We start from the raw sequence: 6,921 nt of genomic DNA on the forward strand, positions 1-6,921 counted from the left end.
GCAAGGGCTCCAGGATCCTGGGGTGCCAGCTAGGAATGGGGGCAGGGGAGGGAGCTTCTAGAGCCTCTGGATGTCCCCCTGTCAGGAGCTGACGTCACACCCGTCACTAACTCCCTGGGCGATCTTGGAAGATTGCCTCTCTGGGCCTTGGTTTCCCCACCAAAGACAGTTCTCAAAGAGACAAGCCTCCCTCTGTCTTGAGGCCTGGTAACCAAGCTGGGCACTGCTCCGATTACCGGTGGAGATAGCGGGAGGGGCTGGCTCCCGCCGGGCCGTGGAGACAGAGGTGTATTGAAGCTGGGGTTTGTAATCTAGGCAGCGGATCCTGGATCCGAGGTCCCTGCTGGATGGCGGGGAAGACATGAGCAAGCCTCCCTGTTCTCAAGAGCAGAGTCGATAGCCTTGTCTGAGCTGATTGGATCAGCTCTGGGTACTGGCTTCCTGCCCCTTCGAAGCCTCCCCTACCACTTGGGGAAGCCACCGCTGCAGACCAAGTCAGTCTGTCCCAAAGACATCTCAGCCCAGCTTCCCCTACTCCTGGTGACTCGCCCAGCCACTGGTCACCCCTGCCCCCATACCCCCAGGCTGGAGTGGTACAGCCAGTCCCTGCAGGCCTGGCCATGTCCAGCAGGCTCCATCAAGTCACTGTTTCCACACATACCAGCCTCTCCCTGCCTCCCCTTTCCATTACCCCAGGTGTCACCTGACTAGCAGCCGCTTCTGCTGTGCCAGAGAAAACTGGGGCAGCCCTGAAGGACTGGGAAGGGGATGTGCAGAGTGAGGGGGTGGGGCTGAGTTGGAGGGCCTGGAGGGAGGGTGGGAGTGGGGAGTAACAGGGACACAGCGGTGGGTGGGAACTTGGAGGGGTAGGTAGGGGGACGGCAGAAGGCCAAAGCCAGAAAGAACTGTTCAGATCAGAGTGAGCTTTGGGGGACTCCTAGAGCCCTCTGGAAAAAAGAAAGTTTTGAACCCCAAGAACTGTAGCCATCGGTTTACATTTTCAACATGGGTACAGGCCACCTTTCCAAAGCCAGCCTCTGGCCAGGTTAAGAACCCTTGTCTAGCTGGTAATACTAAACTAAACGTAAGCCAGCACTTTACAAGTTTGCCAAACTCCGATTATGACCCTCGAGTGACACAGGTGTTTTATAGAGGACACGGGCTCCCATCGGCAAAGTGACTTATTAACTAACTGTGTGTCGCCGAAGGGTGAGAAGCAGAGCTGGGATGGGACTCGGGCTGTTCTGGCACCCAGCCTCCAGCAGGCAGGCCAGAGGCCCCTTGGAGATGTGGGGCGGCACCCAAAGGTCAGCAGCGAGTTAATAACAAACCTGCCCGAGAGTCCGGTTTGCCGTACGCCTTTCTAGGGTTAAATCAGGCCCCAACTGCTGACAAATGCCTCCTCTTCCAACCTCTCTAGGCACCAGGCAATGAAAACACAGAAAAACTGGCTTTTCAGAACACGACTCTTTCTGTCCACCGTCCCCCCCCACCACAGGCACACACACTAAAACCCAGAGCCCGATCTTCACTCAGCCTCTAACATGGTCCTCCAACTGGGAGGGGCACCCTGAGTCCTGGGCTGTGTCCCAGTGGTCTAGCCCTTACAACTCCCCAGCCCCCACTCCTTCCAGGCTGCAAACTGCTCAGCAAGGGGTTCCTACAGATTGGGCCAGGAGGGTGGTGCTGCCGGGAACTGGTTCTTGATTAAATATAAACCCATCAGATAATTAGCAAACAGCCACTTCTAAGATAAACAAATCAGATTTGGGCTCCATCAGCCCCACCCTGGACTCCTCCCTCACCACTTTGTGGCTCTGGGTTAGAAAGGGAGGAAGGGAAAAAGCTTCCCAGAGACCAAGGGGGTGGGTTCCTCAAAGGTACCAGGTAGCATCCAAGTGGCCTGGACAAAGAGGGCACTGCCACTTACCACACCTCCTCCTACCGGCACGGTACTGGGGCCTTTATTTGCGGTCTTGTCATCTACAAGCCTCACCACAATCCAGATCTTACAGACTAAGAAACTGAGTGGGTGAGGGGCCCACGCTGTCAGGTAGGACTTCACACCTCTGGAGTCCAGTCTGCCTAACTCCAAACCAGTGTTCCAATGCCCTCTAGCCAGTCTCGGGAAGCAAGGAGCGGGGCGTCCAACACACCAAGATTCCTGGGGCCAAATCCAATCTGGACTGGACCAGCTTTGCTCTACAAACTCAGAGCAGTTGCAGCCTTAGTTTTGCAGAAAGAAAAGAAAGAAGAAAGAAAAGAAAAGAAAAGAAGAGAAGAGAAGAGAAGAGAAGAGAAGAGAAGAGAAGAGAAAAGAAAAGAAAAGAAAAGAAAAGAAAAGAAAAGAAAAGAAAAGAAAAGAAAAGAAAAGAAAAGAAAAGAAAAGAAAAGAAAAGAAAAGAAAAGAAAAGAAAAGAAAAGAAAAGAAAAGAAAAGAAAAGAAAAGAAAAGAAAAGAAAAGAAAAGAAAAGAAAAGAAAAGAAAAGAAAAGAAAAGAAAAGAAAAGAAAAGAAAAGAAAAGAAAAGAAAAGAAAAGAAAAGAAAAGAAAAGAAAAGAAAAGAAAAGAAAAGAAAAGAAAAGAAAAGAAAAGAAAAGAAAAGAAAAGAAAAGAAAAGAAAAGAAAAGAAAAGAAAAGAAAAGAAAAGAAAAGAAAAGAAAAGAAAAGAAAAGAAAAGAAAAGAAAAGAAAAGAAAAGAAAAGAAAAGAAAAGAAAAGAAAAGAAAAGAAAAGAAAAGAAAAGAAAAGAAAAGAAAAGAAAAGAAAAGAAAAGAAAAGAAAAGAAAAGAAAAGAAAAGAAAAGAAAAGAAAAGAAAAGAAAAGAAAAGAAAAGAAAAGAAAAGAAAAGAAAAGAAAAGAAAAGAAAAGAAAAGAAAAGAAAAGAAAAGAAAAGAAAAGAAAAGAAAAGAAAAGAAAAGAAAAAAAAAAGAAAGACCTGCTCAGCAGAGGCCAAATAGCCAATTTTGAGGACTGGCTGAATTCTCTTCTTTCAAAGTCCACACACAGGGCCAGGCACTGTGAAAGGACTTGTGTGTCCCCTCAAGGCCCTGGGCACTGAGATGCTGACTCTTTAACAGGCTCTCAAAGGACAAGGTAAAACTCTGGAGCCCATTGCAACATCCCCACCACAGAGCCATCCTATAGCCGAGAGGTGGAAAGGAATGGGTGACTCAGGCAAGCCAGGCCAGCTACCGCTTTTCTCCAGTGACTCACAGAGCCCCGTCCAGCCCCTTTCCCCAATTTTAAACGTCATTTGGAAATCACACCCAGCAGTCCAGGAGGCCGAGGACAGCTAGGAGTCAATTCCTCCCAGGAGGGAGCTGGGGCGGGTAGCCCAGCCTGGCTCTCCCAGTCCCTCATTCAGGCTGCTCAGCACTCCAAGTCCTTGGAAAAGCCCTCTGTTTCCAGGAGCTGGGGATGGCAGGAGATGAATGTCCCTCCCCACCCCCAACTTCTCTTGTTCAGGCTCTTTACCAGGAAGGCCAAGAGAGCGCTCCTCCCCCTAGCAGTCGGCTCTCAGGACAGGAAGGACCCTGAAGGGCGCTGGTCCAACCTCTTCGTTTTAGAGTTGGGGACCCTGAGATCCAGAGATAGGGCATATTGCTCAAGGTCACCCAGCAATTCAGAAGTAGAACCTAAGGCATCTACCTTCAACCCAGCCACTTTCCTGATCTGGAATGTTGTCTGAGGTCGATCAAGGCAAACATCTAGCGTTGTCACACAGACCTTGTTCTGACCTTGGTAAACCACTACATTCCTTTGAGCATCAGTTTCTTGTAAAAATGGAGATAATCATGCCTACCTCACAGTACACCAGGAGGCATTCACATCAGTATTAAATAATCTCAGTGCGCCGTTTAGAATGAAGTCACATGCTTGAATATTACTTATTCATTCATACAAACATTGCCCGAGTACTAACTACAGACAGGTGTTTCACTAAGAAGAAACAGCAGAGTTCCTGCCTCGGTGTGTGTGGGTGGAAGTGGTGCGTCCACGTGTGTGGGCAGGGGGGTGGGGGGTACAACTCAGAATTTGGTGGAGTAGATCATTCCCTCACCAAACATAACTTTCTTTGAGACATCTTAGATGTCTTTATGGTTTCCAAAGCCCTTTCAGAGTGTAGGTACTTAGCCATTAATAAAATACCCGAGCTGGAAAGGGCTCTGGAGGCCATTTGGTTCAAATCCCATTTGACAGATGGGGGATGTCAACCCAGAGAGGGAAAGGGACTCAACCTCATGGAACTCCCCAGCCCCCACACTGTGGCCCAAATAGTCTCCTGGGTGCTTGGTAGCTCTCACTGGTCACTCAAGGGTCTTAGAACCCTGGGCTTCCTCCCCAACCCCACTTCTATGCAATCAAGGAGAGAATTCTCAAGGAAACCAGAAATATCTCTAAGCTAAAGTACACTGGTGGGTGGGGACAATTCCCCAGAACCAATTGGGCCTGGACAGCCCCACCTGGGAGGTGGGGGTGAGACTCCCTAAACAAGGCTGCCTTTAATTGGCCAGGGAGGGAGTGGCAGGAAGGCAGTTCAGGGGAATGCTCCCAGCTGGACAGGAAGAACTGGTTTAGGATGGCAAGCCCCGTCCAAATGGAGAAGAGGCAGGGTGCTCAGCCCGGGTTCACTTTCCAAAACTTGTGGCACCTGGGGGTGGGGGGAACCACCCGAGGGGAGGGCAGGCCTTTGGCTTACACCTAAAATTTGGGGAGCAGTCCCAAGAGCACTATTGAAGGGGCTACTGGACAGATTCTGATGGTAGATGCTCTCTGTTACCTTGAAGTGGTACCCATTTTACCGCTTTCAGTTCCCTCGCCTGTAGAGTGGGCACAGTGCAACCCCCACAGGCTTTCTTTCTGAGGAGTGCTTTCCACATACCGACCTGGCGGAGGAAAAGCACCGAGCAAATCATAACTGCTATTAGCAAACCCTCTCCCTGCGCCCCATTTTCTCCACCTTACAAAGAAGGGCTGGCTGGGTCATCGCTATGGTCTAACCCAGTGGTCCGCAAACTCATTAGTCAACAGAGCCAAATATCAACAGTACGTCTTCAAAATAGACTCGCCCAGGCTGAAAACCGATTTCTGCGCATGGGCCACGAAGTTTCAACCGCACTGTACCTACGCGCCCACAAGTGGTATTTTGTGGAAGAGCCACGCTCAAGGGGCCAAAGAGCCACAGTTTGCCGACCACTGGTCTAACCCACTGTGATGAGGTCTGATTTTTCTGGCCACAACCTTGGGAGGAAATGGGGTGGTGGGGCCAAAAGGGGAAGCCCTCTGACCCAGTTAGAGGCGGAAGGTCAGTGACATTAGCCAGGAAGCGGAGCACTCCAGTGAGGACCAAACAGAACACCTCTCAGGAAGCAGCTGCTCAGGACTGACTTCTCCCCAAGCTGATGGGTCACCACACGCAGGGCTGACAGCCCTCCCCAGACCACATCCTTCAGAGACACAGCTGTCTGCTCCTCACTCAAGGACTTGCAGGCTCCGCAGTCCCTGAGCGGAGACTGGCAGGTGACTGCCCATGCACTGGCCTCACAATCTCCAGGGTCTTTCCTCTCCTATTGCCCAGGCCCATGGGACCCAGCATGGCATTGCTTTGGATGCTTCCCCAACTGCTGGACTCCAACACATCCATCAGGGCCTGGTAAGGACCTCTGCACCAGGGAGCAGCAGGCTTGGGATGGAGTCCTGGCTCAGCCACTAACTTTCTGGCAAGGTTGCCCCTAGTTTGGGGGAGTTATCATCTTCCACCTCAGAATTCCTTGAGGCTGGAACAACCCCAGATCTTTAGACACAAAATTAGCCTTGAGTTATCCGCGGATGGGTCACAGCAGCAGCCACTCAGAGTAGCATCAGACTACAAGTTAAGATGAGAGCTGGGAGAATCTGCTCAGCCCCTAATTAGCTGTGTGACCCTGGACAAGTTAGTTCACCTTTCTAGCCTCAGGACCAGTTTAAGAGCAGTAAACAGGGTTGTCAAGAATTAAGGTCGTTGAAGAGCCATTAGAACAGCCATTAGACAGCGATTAGAACACTGCCAGGCACACCAGCAGCACGAAACTGTGCTGGAGGGTTATTGCTCAGGGTCGTATTCATTCCTCACCCGAAGCCTGCCCTGCAGAAATGACTCTCCCCTAAGGAAGCCCAGAGAAATGGGAACCCCATGCAGGAACTGACAACAGGGACTCGGGGTTTAAGGACAGGAAGGGGGCACAAAGCCCAGGCCCTTGGAAGGCAGTGGAAGGCAGATTCGTCTGCCCTCAACTTCCCAGAGGTTGCCCCCGTTGTCCCCAACTGGCTGCTGGGATGGAGCTTCAGGTGGCCCAGGGCTTTGTAAACTAGGACGGGGACCAGTGGGCAGCGAGAAGGCACGGCTTCTCCGTGCCCATGGAGGCCCCCTCTCCCCAGCCCCCTTCACCTCACTCTCACTCAATGTGGGTGCTTCGATTTCCCGTCTGCATTGAGCAAAAATAAACACTCTTCTTACATAAAGCCCAGGGGAGGCCAGGGAGATGGGGGCGGGGGTGGGGGGTGCGGCGAAGTGCTGAGCCCCAACCATCCCTGCCGTCCACCCTTGAAAGATCAGAGTCTCAACTGTGTAAAGACGTACCCTAAAGATGCACTGTCACCTCCTGCCCCACTCCCCCAAGCCCTCGGTGCAGATGGGGAAATTGAGACTCAGCAGGGGCAGGGCCTTGCCCCAAGTCACAAGCCAGTGGCAACGCTGCGGCCAGAGTGAGGTCAGGGCTCAGTACTCCACTCCCCGGCGTGTGAAACCGGGCGCCGCGGAACCCTAACTCCTCCCCCTCCCGAGGACTAGCAGCCCCTCATCCCCAGGCATCTCGGGTTCTGGAGCTGCCCCCCCCCCGCGCCGAGGGGGCGAGGAGGAGGGCTCGGGCCTCCGGGCCTGT

This window comes from Myotis brandtii, unplaced genomic scaffold (genome assembly GCF_000412655.1).
Source record: "Myotis brandtii unplaced genomic scaffold, ASM41265v1 scaffold3686, whole genome shotgun sequence".
Lineage (NCBI taxonomy): Eukaryota > Metazoa > Chordata > Mammalia > Chiroptera > Vespertilionidae > Myotis > Myotis brandtii.